The sequence below is a fragment of the Nannospalax galili genome, unplaced genomic scaffold, assembly GCF_000622305.1.
Source record: "Nannospalax galili isolate Female #2095 unplaced genomic scaffold, S.galili_v1.0 scaffold885, whole genome shotgun sequence".
NCBI classification, from domain to species: Eukaryota; Metazoa; Chordata; class Mammalia; order Rodentia; family Spalacidae; genus Nannospalax; species Nannospalax galili.
This window is the reverse complement of record NW_008354025.1, coordinates 1,059,176-1,077,726: the sequence shown is the minus strand read 5'-3', so window position 1 is coordinate 1,077,726 and position 18,551 is coordinate 1,059,176. Positions and strand designations below refer to the sequence as shown.

General features: G+C 38.4%; 1 non-coding gene across 1 annotated transcript; it reads left to right on the top strand.

The window, feature by feature from the left end:
* Window positions 1–16,576: 16,576 nt before the first annotated feature.
* On the top strand, window positions 16,577–16,718 carry LOC115067380. Its single transcript, XR_003846795.1, has one exon. It is a non-coding gene; the product is annotated as a small nucleolar RNA SNORA67 (small nucleolar RNA).
* Window positions 16,719–18,551: the final 1,833 nt, after the last annotated feature.

The following is an 18,551-nucleotide window of genomic DNA, read 5'->3' as shown; positions in this document are numbered from 1 at the left end:
AATAATAATTTCCCAAGTTAAAGATAAAGAGATTGGTACTTATACAGTTTAGTGGTCTACATAACAGGTAGAGTACCTGCTTTGTAAGGTCCCCAATATGCAGAAAACAGTGGCTAACTTTTACTGAATCTTTATGACAGACCAAACACTGCATTAAATGCTTTGTATTATTATCTTATTTAAGTCTCATAACATTTTCAATTTCACAGATGCTAAACAAAGCTGGAGAGATTAAACAACTTGTCCAAATTATTACAACTGGCTAGTAAAATTGCCCATGTTCAGGACCTTACTGTGCCCTAACTAGATATGGTAGATTGCCTTCTTAGCTTGGGGAGAAATCAAATGGCATATGGAAAGTAGAGAGTATTACATTTTGTATCTCATCACACAGAGGATTGTTTGATTTGGTTTCTATAGCACTACAAAATTCAGAGCCCAGATTTTAGTAGTTAATACAGAAAAATACATTAATGTGTTGTAATTTAAACCCTTTGCTTATCTTTTGTTTTGAATGAAATACTCCAAACCATGTCAGTCTTAATGTCCATCTCCATTCATGCTAGGTATTTATGGCATATCTGTTGCATGCTAGACAGTATGCTAGGCACCATGTTCCTAATGGTTGCTAGGTTGCTTAGCAACAGCCTCTGCCAAAAGGTTCAGTGAATTGCCTGGTTACTGTTAAACTCTCTTCCTAACCTGCCTTTGTAAACATTTTCATTCATAGAACCACTGGAAAATTCAGTAGCACTTTGGGTAAAGTTTCAGTGTTGGGGGAGCAAATAGGCAGCTTGATGGTAATGGTGAGTTCTGTGGCTTCACAGTGCAGACTTAAAGGAATTCAGTCTCAAGTCAGCTTCTATCTCATCACTACAGAGAACAATGCTATTCTAACCATCCTGACCCATCTGGTAAAGGAAATTCAGGGACAGAAATGCTGCTTCCCATTGCCAAAGCAATTAATTTTCTATATAATTCACCTAACATTTCTAATACTTATTTTCTATTTTTTATTTATGTGTATGTGTGTGTTGCAGGTGCCTGCAGAGGCTAGAAGAGGGCATCTGATCTCCTGGAGCTGGAGTTACAAGTGGTTGTGAGCTGTCCAAATCAGGAGGTGCTGGGAACTGAATTTCAGCTCTCTGAAAGAGCAACAAACAGTGCTCTTAACTGGTAAGCCATCTCTGTAGTCCCTTTTATTTTCTCTCTTGACTCTAGATTAGAGATAAATCAAAACTGTTTTAGTTTCTTTCATATGCTATTTAAATGCCCTACATTGATATAGAATGCCATCATTTACAAAGAATATTCATGGACAGTATTTAGTTCAGTGTTAATACTGAAGACACTCCGTGAAGCTGGTACCATTTTCCCTATTTTATCATCAGGAAAACAAAAATTCCTTAACACTCATTCAGTCAGTCAAATTTTCAAGAAGTGCACGTATTACTCTGAAGCAACGGAGGGAAAAGAATAATTAAATAAAGGCCATTCTTTGAGGGACTCAGGAAACAGGCAACCAGACCTAAGTACAGCACATGTAGTGATAAAGAAGATCTGTGAGATGCAGAAGATGATGAAACAAACCCTTCCTGGTAAAATGAAGGACTAGAGAACAGGTAGAACCCAGGCAGAAGTGATTGACAGGCACTTCAAACAGATGAAAAACAGAGACACAGATCTAGGAAGATCTAGGTGGCATGAGAAAACTTAGTCCTTGTTGTTAATTGCTGGAGCAGGGCATGAAGAGACTGGTGGGAAAAAGGCTGCGAAACTGGGCTGTAAGGTTTGAAGGGCATAAGGAATTTAAATAAAGTAATCCACAGAAGTGGGCCCAAATTCAAATTCTCTAACTCCAAAGTCTGGATTCTTTTTTTGTCTGTAACCCAGCTACCTTTTTGGTGCTATATTCCAAACTCACTAACAAAATGTAGCTCAATAAGTAGATTTGAAAAACAGACATTAGACTATTAAAAGAAATTGTCTTTGAAAGCTATCTATGTCAACCTTTCATTTAAGAGTCTGTCCACAGGAGAGAATTCATAACCACTACTGTCAAAAGACTCTGGCTGGGGAAGTCATAGGTCTAGGGTGGAAGCTACTATTGCTATAACAACCATGTTGTCAAATTACCTTCTGTATTTTTATACATAGACCCGTACACCTGGGCTGCTCTCAACCTTTGTCAGAGAACCTTCTTTTGGCAGTGTGTGTATGTGGGGGGGGAGGAGGGGGTCCGTGCAGAGACTCATAACTGGTCAAAGTACTAAGGATAAGTGACTGTGACATGCTCAGCCCTAAATAGGGCATCTTATCAATGCTTCTACCAAGTCTCAGGAAACATTGAGGAGAAGAAGGAAGAAAGAATATAAGAGCTGGAGGATAGGGAGGAGTGCTATGAGATGCTGTCTTCTGGACATGACAAGCCTACTGCACTCATGAACTCAGTAGCTGTGGTTACCCGCACAAGACCTGCATAAGATCAGGCCCACCAAAATTCCAAGTTAGATGGGAGAGGAGGGGATCCCCTAACTGAGGAGCTATAGGCAGTTGACTGCTGCTGGTGGTGGGGGGAATCATTCTTCTTTGGGAGTGTGGATACTGGTAGGTTACCCATACTCCAATGGATGCCCTTAATTCATGTACAGATGAATAGCAATAATTAGACCTAGTGGGTTATTAAAGAAAAGAAGAGGCCATGAAGTCTGGAGGGGAGTGTGTTGGGAAGGACCCAGATGGAGTTGAAGAGGAGAAATCAGGAGTGTATATGGTTATATTTCATTGTATATGTATATGACATTTTCAAAGAATAAATAAAAAATTAAACTTCTGTTACTATTTGTCATTTCAAGTGGAGCTCAGAAAGACTGAACACTACTAGAATTCAGGGTAGAAATAGCACAGGTAAATGTTTTGAGTTTTGCAGGAGGGTCAGGAAGCCCTAAGTTCTTAAGCAGTTACTTATCTCTGGGAAGATTTTGTCCACTTTATTGTAAGTGGAAGTGGGAATTTTGGTGGAGGGAAAATCAAACCAGAGACAATCTCAGTTCCACCAACATTTAAAGCAATTGATTTAGCTGTTGCTGTGACTATGTCACCCTGTCCTCATCCATGATAGCCATTACATGGAGTTAGTCCCCGGAGTCTGTGGGTCTGTTGGGTATTCACTGCCTGACACAGAGACTTGAAGAGTTAGAGACAGAGGTAGTGGTCATAAAATGATCCATATTCTGGTAATAGTATAAGAAGAAATGTAATAAAAGACACAACCCATTTTTATTCTATAACATAAATAGTAGAAAAATTAAAAATGCAAACCTCAATAATGAAAAGAAGGCTGAAAATTCCAAATATTTTTTACTTTCTTTATCTTTCCATTAGGGACCCATTTGAAACAACAAACTGTCTTTGGAATAAAATCTAGCTTAGGGGAAAAATGATATTTACACTCCTAATTCATTATACACAAAAATCAAGTGTTGCTGTTTAGTTGTGTTATGTAATGGCTTTCTGGAAAGTATTTAAAGATACACAAATGAGTGATTTTAATATACTTTAAAAGCAACTTTCCATTGAAAACATTGAAAAAAAAGCTTTCCACTGAAAAAAACTCCCGAGTTACTTATAAAAATATATCCTTTAATTCTTATCTTGGAAATAGCTCCCAAGCGAGCAGATGATATCTTGGTAATTTGAATTGAAGAAATGCTTATTTGTCACTAGGGCAGTTAGTTTTGACTATGCAGTGTTTGGTTTATATCAAGCAGATACACTTTTATTTTCCTGCTTTAAATATTATTTTCATGGTTGCATTTACTTAGGGAAAAGTATCTTTGGTGTATAGATAAAAGAGAGACATCAACTGAGCAAATTATGGCATTTATAATTAAATGCTTCTTGTACTCAGTCTCCAACGCTGTTAAAAGAAGCCATCATCACAACATAATATTGAATATGTTTAGCATAAAATTGCATTAAACAAACCCTTAGGGTTTTTATTAATTTATTTGGAAGAAAATCAGCAGAGTTTTGGCCACAAGTTTCCATTTAGATCACCAATTCAAAAGCTTTGTTCATGGTTTTTAAAAGCATATTTTACATGGGCAACTCTATCAAGTTCAATGCACTTGATAACAGAATGGGCCATTGTTCCATATGAAACAAAAATATGGAGATGAGAATTTTGGCATTGAACCAAAGAATGATGAACAGTACATTTTTCAAAAAGGATAGTGTTAATATTCAAATATCTAACAGAGAGCTGGCTGATTAATGGACACTGGAATGAAAGTGAGATCATGCTATATGGAACCTAAAAGACCCCAGATATATTCCTCAATAGGGTTTGAAGTCCCAACATAGATGTGAAATTAAGCAATCTGTGGGTCTTCCTTCTCTTTTACCTAGGCAATATGCTAGACCATCTGATTTTATGTCCAAAATATTTCTAAAAATCCAATTGCTTCATCATTTCATATACATAATTTGTTCCTTCTCATTACTGAGGTCTCAGACAGTATCTCTTAAGAAACCATATTTTATAGCCTTTATTCTTATGTGTTTCACAGCCTCCCAGCCTTTTCCTGTCACTCTTTAATTTTCTTATTTGCTTGAGATTAGAACCTTTGTTTCCTTGCCTATTACATATCCTTCCCTTCACTACAATATAAATTTTACAGAGACAATGATTTTATCAGTACTACTTTATTACTACTGAATCCTAGTACCTAGACTAGTCTCTGGTATGTGGCAAGTGCCTGAACTAATCCCTATCTATGTTGTTCCAATTCAGGTCCTCAGAATGCCTTACCCTGATGATGATGAGAGTTCTCTAATTAGTTTCCTTGATGCTGGCCTCAGCATCCTCCAACCAATGTTCTCTAACAGGGCCCCACTGTTCTATATAATGCAAGTCCAATCATGTCACACTGCTACTCAAATCTCTTCAAGGTTTCCTCATTATTCACATGAATATCCCCAAAGCATTCAGAATGGTAAGTGGTACCATTTTAAGTACAAGGAAGAACACTTAATAGTTATCTTTTATTTATTGTAATGTTTGTTCTCACAAACTATCAAATAGTACACTAAGCTCATGGTTTCAGAGACATTAAGATGAGAAAAAAACCCTATAAATCCATTTGCAAATACAGAAAAACCCATAGTCAGTGTATTCTCAAATGAGGCTGGAGTGTACTGGTCTAAAGGATACAGCCCAGTGCCATGTTCTTATTTCCAGAGTCCTTGCCTGTCTTCCTGGCATAACGGTCTTGCACTTTATGTCTTAGCAAATTTGCAGCTCTTCCATCATTACAGTGTCTGGTGCTCTTCTGTTTTAGCTCAGTTATCTCCTCAGCCCTGATACCTCTGGCTTGCTCCTTTCACACTGTTATCATCTGCTTCTCTTCAGTCATCCTTACAACTCCGTTCGGGTCCCCAACCCCATGAAGCATTCTTTTTGTTTTCTCTTACCCCAGTCTTGGTTAGGTGCTCCTTTTACTTTTATTCCATTACAGTCCTATGAGAATCTTTATTGTTATACATACTGCTTGGAAACATAATTGTTCATGTATCTTTTCAAGTGGAATATTTCTCATATTACCATTAAGGTAATTTTTCAATTACTATACTCACTGTCATAGGGCATGAATGAATGCTCAGGTACACCAGTACTTATTCAATGATTGAGAAGAGCAATTATTATAACATTAATAATTATCTGTTGAGTGTTTTTTCCCACAGAGATTCCTAGTATGAGGTATATTGCATACATTCACTCAGCCAATATTTATTGAGTGCTTACTAAATGTTAGAAAGCACAGGCACTCAGAACTACTTTGTTGAAGAGAAAATGAAAAAGTCCTAGCAACATGGCATGCTAAGGTTTGTTGGTGGGTGTGATGTTGATCTTGATTTCTAACTTGATGGGATTCAGAATCACATGGAAACAAATCTCTGGGCATGTCTGTGAGGGATTATCTACATTAGGTTAACTGAGGTGGGAAATACCACCCTAAACGTGGGCAGTGCCATTCTATTGGCTGGAGTCCTGAACTGAATAAAAAAGAGAAAGTCAGCTGACTGTGAATATTCACTGCCCTCTGCCTTCTGACCCTGGACATACTGTGATCAGCCACCTCCTGCTCCTGCCACTACACTTCTCTCCCCAGATGAACTGTATCCTCTAGAACTGTAAGCCAGCATAAAACCTTCTTTCTTAAGTTGCTTTTATCAGGTGTTTTGTCATAGCAACAATAGAAGTAACTAAGACAGTAATGAATTAGGTGAATCAAGATTGTAGTAAAAAAAGAGTTAGGTAATGGCTGAAGGTAATATTTGAATAGATTGAATATAAGTGCTACATCTCTTCAGAGATGATACAGTAATCCATAGTCACCAAATCAACGGTTGTGTAAGAGTAAGGTGGAGGTGAATAGTAGTATACATATCTTGGAACTTGCAGATACCAGATAATTTTGATTTTTGTGAGACTGAATCAACAATAATCAATGTTTACCTGGGACTGCCCCAAAGGGGCCAGAGCAAATGGCTGGTTTGAACTCAGTCAATATTCTTAAAACAACTAATCTGGAATAAAGAATAGATATTGGGAACCAGAGTCCCTGATGTGAGGCAGTTTGTTCACTAAACAGATTGTCTTACATAGACTAGACACTGTGGCATTAGAACCGAATAAATCCTCCTTTGTAGGTTCTAATGTGGTGTTATTCTGGCCATATACAGTGAAAAATGACTGCAGTTACCAAGGGAATCTGCTGCCCAGCTTTACAGAGGTAACCCAGAAGTGACATCTTTATCAGACATAATCAATACAGGAGTATGAACAGGACACCATTTTCAGAATATTTTATTAGTGGTAAGAAATCACATGAAAAGCCAGGCAAGAGATAGTTCTGGAAAGACAGCATAATAGCAAACATCTGAAAAGTGTGCCTGTCTGTACTTAGAAAACAACTTTGCTGGCAGGATCTGTTTGGTATAACTATTTTTGGAACTTGGGAGTTTATTGATGGCTGGACACCTCCAGAGGAAAGCTTGGACTGTAAGTTGGCTAAGACCAGTCAATTTCTACTTTTATCACAATACTAACTACCTATTTCTCATTCTTCAGCTACAGGGTAGGCAGCTGTGCACCTGAGCAGCTGCGCACCCATCACTGGAGCCAGCCTGAAGAAAGAGGACCCATCCTCTAGTAATCACTGATCTGTGTCTAGTCTCTGATTGCTACTTAGGATCAGGCAAAGAGGCAGCAGGGTTTTTGCATCTCTCCACATTGTTGCAAATTCCTCTTCCTATCTAGCTAAAGAGACTTTTGGGGGATTAAAAAAAACCTTTGTCTCTGTGTGCCTCTAACACTGTCTCTGTCTCTGTCTCTCTAATAACATTCAGAAGTAGCTGCATGTACAGGTAAAATTAGAGTGTCATTGCGTATACTTAGAAGAAAGTCGGGTTCAGAAAATATCATTAACAGACTAGAAAACAGAACAAGCAAAGCAGCAAACAGAACACTCAAGGAAACCCTAGGAAAGGGGAAGAGTCTGATTACATGGTATATTTGCTCCTTTTCTTGTCATTGTGACAAAAATACCTGACAGAAGCCATGTAAGAGAGGAAGGGTTTATTTTGGCTTATGGCTTTAGGATATTTCAGTTGATAATGGTGTGGCTCAATCCTTGTTGGCGGTGGCATAAAGTGGCTGGTGATGTTATAGTGGTAGACCAAGAAGCAGAGAGTGAGACAGAAACAGGGATGGGTTATAATTTTCAAAGAGCCACCTATCTCTGCCATCCAGGACCTATCCACAACCTTCTAAAACAGCACTACTAGATGAGGCTTTGTATTCAACACATGAGCCTGTGGGAGACATTTAACACTCAAACAATAGCAGTTACCACACGGTTAAATACAAATATCTAGGTTTCAACATCAAAACAATAACAAACGCCACAAAGTATACGGAAAAAATGGGCAACAGAAAAGAATTCTCTATTTAAAGGGAAAACACAAAGCACTAGAAACTGCTCCTATAAGAAATTTGGGGATTGGAGAAATGGCTCAGTGGTTAAGAGCACTGTCTGCTCTTGCAGAAGACCCGAGTTTGAATCCCAGCACCCGCACGGCAGCTAACAACTGTCTGTAACTCCAGTTCCAGGGGATCTGGCAACTTCTTCTGTCCTCTGTGGGCACTGCATGACATGGGTAAACTTACATAATTGCAGGCATAATACTCATACACATAAAAATAAAAATAAATAAAAACATTTTAAAGAAAAGAAAGAAATTTTATGGTAAGTCTAGTAGAGAAAGACTAAAATTTTATTAATGATCAGAGAACTAAAGGAACATGTGGGAAAATTATAGAAAATGACAAACAAAATGGAAATATCAGTAAAGAGATAGAAACCTCAAAAGAAGGTGAAAGGATATTTTGGAACAGAAAATATACTAACACATATTAAAAGTTCACTAAAGTAATTTGAGGACAGGAATGTGCATACAGGAGAAAAAATTAGTGAATTCAAGGACTGGATAAGAGAACAGGAAGACAAAGAAAGAAAACAGAAATTGTATGAAGAAATAAAATCTGATTACAAAGGCTGCTGGTATTATTATAATTTTCTACACAATTTAAGAGTCTAATGTATTAAAATCATGTATGGTTTTTGGTTGCACAAACCAAAAGACTTAGAGAACTTTAGTGAACTTACTTCCCTGACCAACAACATGGAAATCTCTCCTGTCTGGCACTGTGTTTTTTGTTATACAGGCTTCAGCTGTACACATGCACTTATATAGTTATTGTATGTGTATTATACATATATATATATGGAGAGAGAGAGAGAGAGAGAGAGAGAGAGCACAAGAGAGAGAATCTAGACTGGAGCACGAAAGCAGTTAGGATCTACTTATTAGCACAGACAATCTCTAATTTATGATGGCTTGACATAATTTTTTGGGTTTGTCAATGGTGCAAATGCAATACACATTCAGTGGAAACCATACTTCACATTTCAAATGTTGATCTTTTCCCTGACTAGTGCTATGTAATACAATACTTATGAAATACTGGGCTGTGGGAGTACGCTGCAGCTTCCAGCCATCCATGTGATTAGATTAATTTACAGTACGCTACGTCTAAGCCCCAGCATTGAGCAAGTTAAACATATGAAGGATGCTTGTTTATTTACATTATTTTCAATTTACAATGGGTTCATGAGGCGGTAATCTCATTATAATCAAGAGCACTTATAATGATTTTATATAAAAATGAAATAAACTCTACAAAAACCAGATTGTCAGAATGGGTAAATAAATATGGCCCAACTGCATAAGCATGACAAACGAAACAAAAACAAAACAAAACAAAAAACAGTTCACTTTATATTTACAGATAGAAATAGGTTGAAAAGGAAGGAAATGGAGTGGATATTCTATGGCAATAGTAACTATATAAGAGCAGAGGTACCTGCATTAATATCAGACTATAAATTTTAAAAAGGTTACAAGAGACAAAAAGGAGGTTATACATTAATAAAAGGTTCATTACAGTAAGAAGATGGAAGACTAATGTACATTTATGTACCTAATATCAGATCCTCAAAACATAAGAAGTAAAAATGAAAGAATCAAAGAGAGAAACAGACAAAACTACAGTAATAACTGGAGACTTTACCATCCCACTGTCAATAATGAATAGAAAAAAAAAGATGCTAAGTAAGGACACAGAACTAATTGACATATAAAAAAGTCTACCTAACAATAGAAAAATTTGTTTTTAAAGGAATATTTTTATTATGAAACTGTAGAGATGGCTCAGCAATTAAGAACACTGGCTGATCTTGCAGAGGACCCAGGTTCTGGTTCCAGCACCCACATGGCAGCTATCAATTGTCTGTAATTCCACTTCCAGGGGATCCATTGTCCTCTTCTGATCTCCACTGGCATTGCACAACACAGGTGTACTTACATACATGCAGGCAATGCATTCATATATTAAATTTTAAAAAAGAAATATTTTTATTATGTGTGTGTGTGTGTGTGTCTGTCTGTCTGTCTGTGTGAATCTATGTGCACATGTGTTTGCAAGTATCAGTGTAAACCATAAGAGGGTGTTGGGTCCCTTGGAGCTGGAGTTACAGGCCATTGTCAGCCACTCAGCATGGGTGCTAGGAACTGAACCCTTGTTTTCTGTAAGACTGGCATGAGCTCTTAACTGCAGGTCATCTCTCCAGTCCAGTCTTCTGAAAGACATTAGGCCATATATTAGGATAGACATATGTTAGTCACATATTATCTCAGTAATTTTAAAAGAGATATCATATACAATATCTTCCCTGACCACAAGATGAAACTCAAAGTCAGCAATAGAAAAAAAAATGAAAATTTGCAAATTTGTGTAAGTGAAACAGTCAGTAGATCAAAGAAACAATCACAAGGGAAAATTGAAAATACTTAGAGAAGAATGAATACGAATAAAAATAAACACAATATTAAAAACAACAACAAAACAAATGAAAGAACCAGGAAAAGAGGAATAAACTAAACCCAAAGCCACATTACTGAAGGAAAGAGTAGAGATTAGATGGGGTGATGAGATGGCTGAGCAGGTGAAGGTACTTGCTACCAAGCCTGATGACCTGAGTTAAATGCCTGAGACCCACATGGTAAAAGGAGAGAAATGATTTCTGCAAGTTGTCCTCTGACCTCCACATGCAGGCTGTGGCGGTTGTACCCATACCCCCCTCTGCCAGATAAATAAATAATTGTATTTTTAAACAAAGAAAAGAAAGATTAGAACAGAGAAAAACAAAATGAGAACAAAAAAGTAGAGAAAATTTAATGAAATAAAAAGCCAAGAAAAGATCAACAAAATTGAGTCTAGGAATAAGACAGGGAAGATTCAAAGTAAAAAGTATCTCTAAGAAAGTACAATGAACACAGGCTGCCACACTTTCCAAAATCAATGAACTAGTATTCTGTATGGCATGTGATGGCTAATATTGTCAACTGGACAGGATCTAGAATCACCTAGGAGACAAACTTCTGGGCATATCTATAAGAGATGTTTCTAGATTGAGTTAATTGAGGTTTATTAAAAGACCCATCCTAAATATGGACTCTTCTGGGCATATCTATAAGAGATGTTTCTAGATTGAGTTAATTGAGGTTTAAAAAATAAAAGACCCATCCTAAATATGGACCCATCAGCCCATGGACTGTGTTTCTGGACTGACTATAAGGAGAAAGTGAGCTGAGTACCAGTACGTATCTCTCTTTGCTTCCTGAATGTACATACAAAGTGACCAGTTGCCTCAAGATCTTGCTGCCATGGCTTCCCTTCCATGATGGACTGTACCATCAAATTGTGAACCAAAATAAAGCCTTCTTTCCATAACTTGATTTGTCAGATAGTCTGTTATAGCAACGAGAAATGCAACTAACACAGCGTGGAAGGCAGGTTACACATTTGTCATCTAAATTGGACAGGAACCGCAACTGTTTCCAATTTCATTTTCTTTTAGAGAGTCATGCAGGTCCCCACTCATCTTCCTTGGCTCTGTGCTTACAGTAGTCAAAATCATGGAGACAGAAAATAGAATGGCAGTTACCAGGGGCAGAAAGGAAGAGGAAATGGGCAGTTGTTATTTAATGGCTATAGAGTTTAACTTTGGCATTATGAAGTCAGCTGTGAAGATGGATGTCAGTGATGGTTGCACATGATAAATAATACAACAGACATATATATATATATATATATATGGCTGAGCTGTGTAGTAATTTCATATTAACTGTGTCTTATTACACACATACACACACACACACACACACACACACACACAAGGCACTCAGTGGTTTGGGTTAGCATAGAGTTGCATGTTTAAAATACACCCTGAATTTGTTTTAATCGTATATACTTATCATTGTCATGAAAAAAAAATGTGCTTACAGAGCAAGAGAAACAGCTGTGTGTGGAAGGTCCAGGGATGTTAAGGAGGTGGCAAGAGGAGAGGGCAGAGTATGCTCCAGGGCCATTACTTGGGGTCTTTTCGAGAAAGAATGTCCAAGGTAGGGTATGTACACTGAGTAACCCTGGACTAGATAGTATGAATAGTTTTAACAGGTTACATAAGTAATCCCCACTCGTTTGCTACCTGAGGTAACTTAGGGTAGGGGTGCTATTGAGGTGGTGTGGGTGACTGATAAGTGATACAGTCAGGAATGTGAACCTCTGGATTGATTGGTTTGTATGCTGAAAGGTTATTTTAAAAAATAACTCTAGGGATAGGGCTGCTTTTCCCAGATCAAGTCTCAGATGCTGGTATATCAAAATATGGAAGACAAGAAAACTGAATTCATAAAGCTCTGGTCTAGGAGACACATATTTCAGTACCCAGTGTTGTGTAGGTATAGCGCCAGAGCAGATCTTTCCTACTGCCCCTGTTCCCAGTGCTCTCTGAAATCCACACGTAGGATAAGGCCTTATAGTGGTTGAGCAAAGACTTCTATAAGATCCTATAATTCCACAGTTGAATTAGTTTTCCTTGATCCATCCATAAGGCCAATGAACCACAGCAGTAAGAATAATAATTAGCCTTGACTAGTACATTGCCACCAAAACTTGAAGAATGAAGTAATTTCTTTTGCTTAAGGCAGAAAATCTGAACACAATATATATTTTTGGAGTCTAAATTATAATGGTTTGTAAGTAGAAAACATTTAAATCTCTTCCTTCTCAGCATCCTTCATTCAGGCGACTTTATGTAAAGAACTATTTGAAGATATGCTTCAAAATGCTTTCCTGTGAAGCTTTAATAACTTTTTGCAGCTGCACACACACTTCCACAGCTCAGCACCATTCTGCCTGTTACCCTGCAGTGCTATCACTGGCCCTGACAGTAGCTTTGTATCACCTCACATATGGAGAATGGCCTGGTACAGTGTTTCAACTATTCATAGGGTTTCTATCTTAAGGTGATAAGAAAAAATATTATGATGCTGTTCCAATAATTTATTCTATGTAACTCCTTTCAGAAGAACCCATCTTAGACATATTACAACATGAACTTGGAATACAGGTTGTCTACATAAATTGGATCCAGGTGTAGACTGTCCTCCTCAGGTGCAGTTTCTGGGGCACAGCTCCTCCAGTGCCTTTCCTCTCAATCTGCATGGCTGTGAGCTTCAGAATCATTTGCCTTCAATATGCCCAAAAGAAAATGGCGGGGTAGGCACAGGATAATGCCATAGACACTAGCATTTCAAAGGAGGGAAGGTAGGAAGCACACAGCAGCACTTAGTAAACTATAGAAATGCTGAGCCTCTGTTGCGTACAAGGTGGTAGAGGATGGTCAGTCCTGTTCTGGAGTTGCTCACTATCCCTTCTTGGCTCCCAGAGCAATAGAACTGGAGCCCCCAGAGCTGTGAGACAAGGACGTTTTTCAAGCCATTCATTTGTGGAATTATGTTATGCAAACACTAGACAACTAATATACCATCTTCAAAATGCATTCTAGTCTCTAGGCTGCTGGCTCTTCACTTTTGAATGATCTTTCTTTTTAAATGTCTTATGTTTTATTTCTGCTCCAAAATTTTAGCAGGTGTAAAAAGGCTATATACTGTGCTTGCTCTCGTCCTTTTAGTTCAATCTAAGGATGTTTCCACCAGAATCATTCTCTCAGAAATGCTATGGGGTTTTTGTGCATTAATTCTGAACTTATTATTAATAAATGCCCTATCCACAGATCTCTTAAGACAAGTCTTTTTCTATTCAGAGTTCCTTGTGAGCACCTGTGGTGCTCTTAAGAGTTTCAGCAGATCCCCCCTCTCACTGGGGAGACGCCCCAGGCATGGCCTAAGGTCCTGGGCCTCTTCCCAGTTTGAATCTCTCTGTGAAGCACTGTCTTTGATATTTTTTAGGACTTAATAAAAAGATTTGTAAGTCTTGCCCTGGGATTACACCTTGGGTTACACTTCCCTGACAGTGCTCTGGGTATGAGTTCTACTCAGAAGCCATCTTTTAATATTAGATTCATTTGACACCTTTTAAGATTAAGAGAGTAAGCCAGTTTTAAAAAAATATACAGATAATCTCTCACCCTTTGAAATTTGTGTGTGTGTGTGTGTGTGTGTGTGTGTGTGTGTGTGTGTGTTTAAACTTTTTGAAAGATTAAACTCTGGGCCTTAGGCTGGCCTGGAACTCACTATGTAGACTAGGCTGGCCTTGAACTCACAGAGATCTCAGAGATCTGCCTGCCTCTGCCTCCCAAATGCTGGGATCAAAGGGCATGCACGACCTCACCAAGCTTACCCTTTTTTTTTTTCATTTTTAAAAATAATTTATTATTTTTATTTTATTTGTATGCATGTATGGCCTGTATGTATGTAAGGGCACCCGTGTTGTGTAATGCCTGCAGAGGTCAGAAGAGGGTGTTGGATCCCTTGGAACTGGAATTACGGACAGCCGTTAGCCACCATGTGAGTTTTAGGAATTAAACCCGGGTCCTCTGCAAAAGCAGCCAATGCTGTTAACCAGTGAGTCATCTCTCCAGCCCAACTTTTCATTTTTTAATGTTGGTATTTATGGGTCAGAAAAACTGTGCATAACCCAGGATAACCTTGAGAATGTTTAGAAAATAAATAACAGTAACAATCCAGGACCCTGTTGATGGAAAATGGCTTGGCAATGTTATTTTGAGTCAGGAAACCAAGCCCAGAGAAAGGCACAAAAAGACCATTTGCTGTTCCCAGATCAAGATGGCAGCATTAGTTCACTGCGATACCTGCCTTTTTAACACCAAACATTTGGTGGAAATTAAGCATGAAGTATTAAAAATACTCAAAGTCAACATTCTGTATATCAGAAACAGAGCAATCTCTTTTTTAAAGAAAGGGGTGGTGAAAGACGCAAACAAGTTAACAGGGGAGAGCTGTGCTATGCTTCAGAATCTAAGGGCAGATCTCAGCTAAGCAACCCTACCAGGCTAGAGGCAACTGTCATAAGAACAAGATCATTCTGCTATCTATAAACATGCCTCCCTCCTGGCTAAAATGAGTTACAGCTACTTCCCTACTAATTACAAGGCTATGTTTATGTTTGTCTCCACTTCCTATAAATAGAATTTACTGGGCTATCTAGTTACTGAAGTGTCCCTATTCTTCTCTCTCTCTCTCTCTTTTTTTTTTTAATTAGAAGAAGCATTTCATTACAACAGCATTAACCTATTCAATAACATTTTTCTGAGCTAGGGTACATCTCTTTCAAAATTGGCTGTACATTTTTAGGTTTACAGATGAATTATTAGTGTATCCTCTCTCTTATGTGAGACTTACAGCATTCTGGGTGAGAGTCTTAGATCACCATCCAGTACTCTAACTGTCTTCCACCACGAGTGACAACTGCCAGAATTTCTGACACTATAGTAACAGGCATTTTCTGAAGCCTTCAGTCATATTTTCTTTACTTTCCTCCAGATGTCAGTGACAGCTTAATCCAGGGGCTTCAGGCTTCTGCTGACACTTGTCTTTTTAGGTTTCCACCCAACATTCTCCTTGAGCCCTCCAGAATGTCACCAACACTTTTTCTAACACCCTCGGCAGCTCTGTCAGCTACGTGGTTCAAAAGTTAGTGCTACACATTGAGATATAATGGCAGCATCAGTTTTCCAGATACTACAATTTGTTCTAGTCATCACTGCCATAAAAAATACTGTAAAAGTGTAGTCGCCTCAGAGGTTTTCTCATGTGTCTGATGATTGATGCCTCCAGAGCTGTGAGAAAATTAATTTAGGATCATTACACCAATCACTCCATGGTATTCTGTTACAGGTGCCCTGGGAAATGTAGGTTCTGTCTTTAAAATGAGGGAAATACATACTTCTAAGAAAATTGTTATGATTATTATTTTGAATTATTCATTTATAAAATACAAACAGTACTTGGTATTCTACATGCACAAGATAAATAAATCATCTCCTTGGTAATAAAACCATTATCTATCAGTAATCAGAGTCCTAACAAATAAAGTGAACTATTTTTACATTTTATTATTTTTATTGTATGTGTATGAGTATATTGCCTGCATGTATGTGAGTGTACCCGTGTCGTGCAATGCTGCAGAAGTCTGCCTGCGTGTATGTGAGTGCACCCATGTTGTGCAATGCTGCAGAAGTCAGAAGAGGGTTTCGGATTCCCCTGAAACTGGAGTTAAGGACAGTTCGTAGCCACCATGTGGGTGCTGGGAATCGAACCCAGGTCTTCTGCAAGAGCAGTCAGTGCTCTTAACTGCTGAACCATCTCTCCAGCCCCATAATGAGAAATTTTTAATAGTTTTGTAATATTTTACTCCCCAAATAAGTCATGCAATTTCTTCATAGTTCACAAATATTTTATCAGATAACCATTCTTACATCTTTTGAATTTATTCTGACTGATGTCTTTATTTCCATTCCCTTCTTCCCTATCTATCATGAAGACCTTCCTTTTATGGTAATCAGCTGCAAAGTAGTTCTAAGATGAAGTCTGAGAAAGTTTTTAAGTATAAAAGGGAACTTGTGTCCAAGGTGAGTCCCTCTCCAAAGGGCCAACCAAAGCCCTTCTCAGGAGTGTAGCAACTTGGAAGAAAGCCTGGCATGTGTAAGGTCTTTGGGGAACAAGGGATGCATACTTCCGTTGCTTCACTTTGGCTGCCTACATGCATGTCTGTCAGCCTGGATAAACATATCTCAAAAAAAAAAAAAAAAAAAAAAAAAAAAAAAGCGAACTCATAATTTTGACATGTGCTTGGCTAGGGTGTAGCTCAGTTGTAGGCTGCATGCTCAGTGTGTATGAGACCCTAGGTTCAATTCCCTGCACTGCAAACAAAATGAAGCAAAACACACCAAAAAACAAGGAAGCCAGGCATGATGGCAGGAGCTTTTAATCGCAGTACAGTCTTATTTTAAAATCTGAGTCTTTTTCCACTTCTCACAAAAAAGTTCTCTTCTCGTTATCCTAACCATATTCACAACTAAATGAAAAATTCAAAACAAAAGCACTGACTTTTTCATGGATATCATCAAAGTTACTTTGATACCACAGTTCAAAATGGCAACTAAGAATTCTACTGACTCCTGATTTTTACCAGTAAGAAAGGGTGTTTGAGGGCCGAAAACATTTCACGGAGAGAAATAAGATAATAAATCGGAAGTGTCTGAGTCTACATCTACAGGAAATGTGGAGGGCTAGAAGCAAGAATGCACTTATGACTCAGTAAAGAGTTCTTCCCTTCATTTTCATAGTTACACAGCTATACTCGTGGTCCTCACATTTTCAGTTTTTAAAAAAATATTTATTATTTATTATTTTTATTTTATGTGTATGTGTGTATTGCCTGCATGTAGGTAAGTGCACCCATGTCGTGCAATGCTGGTGGAGGACAGAAGAGGCTGTTGGATCCCCTAGAACTGGAGTTACGGGCAGTTGTTAGCTGCCATGTGGGTGCTGGGATTGGAAGCCGGGTCTTCTGCAAGAACAGTCAGTGTGCTTAAGCGCTGAGCCATCTCTCCAGCCCACATTGTCAGTTTTGTTCACAAAAGTTTGGGATGCAAACCAGACCCCATGTGAATAGGATCTCGCTAAAGATACTAAGTGCCATCAAACTGTTATGATTCAGTCATTGGATCTTGTGGGAACTCAGAGAGATAGAAAAGTAGATTATGGACCTCTGTATGATTGAATGCTCATTTTATTGGATGTAACAGACTGTAGTGAAATTTTGCTCGAGAGACTACTCCTGAACAGGTCTCATCTGGTAGCCTGAACAATGGATATTTGTCTTTTCTAGTCAAGAGACAATTCTAACATTCTTTGTGCCCATTCTCAGCAGATTTACTTGACTAGTAAGCAAATGATGAAAGTGAGAGTAATGGATTGGTGATCCGTGTAATTCTGCACTTTGCGACATAAAAGAGACAACTTCTAGGTGATAATGCCAAGTTGTCCATAAAATACCATTTCCTTCCATGGATAGCAATGTGGTGATATAGGAAGTGTGGCCTATCCAAGAATTGCATTTCCCTGTTCTCACTGCATTAAACGGGGCCTTGTAACAGAGATCTGGCCTGGAGGAGGCAGGCAAAGGGCTGAAAGTCTCTCATACTGTCTCTTTTCTCCAACATTAGCTACATATCCATTCTCTGGCTGACGCTGGAAGTCACAAAGACGCTGAATTAACCCAGTGATCGGTCCTGACCCCTGCACTTTGTATATTATTACTCTGTAAAGCCACTAAAATGATGAGAGAGTGTATCTGTTCCTGCAGTTAATATTTATATTAAAAATGCGGGTGCTGGAGAGGTGGCTCAGTCAGTAAAGAAAGTACTTGCTGCACAAACATGAGGGCCTAAATTCGATTCCCAGAACCCATGTAAAAATCTGGTCGTGCGGGGCTGGAGAGATGGCTCAGCAGTTAAGAGCACTGACTGCTCTTGCTGCATTAAACGGGGCCTTGTAACAGAGATCTGGCCTGGAGGAGGCAGGCAAAGGGCTGA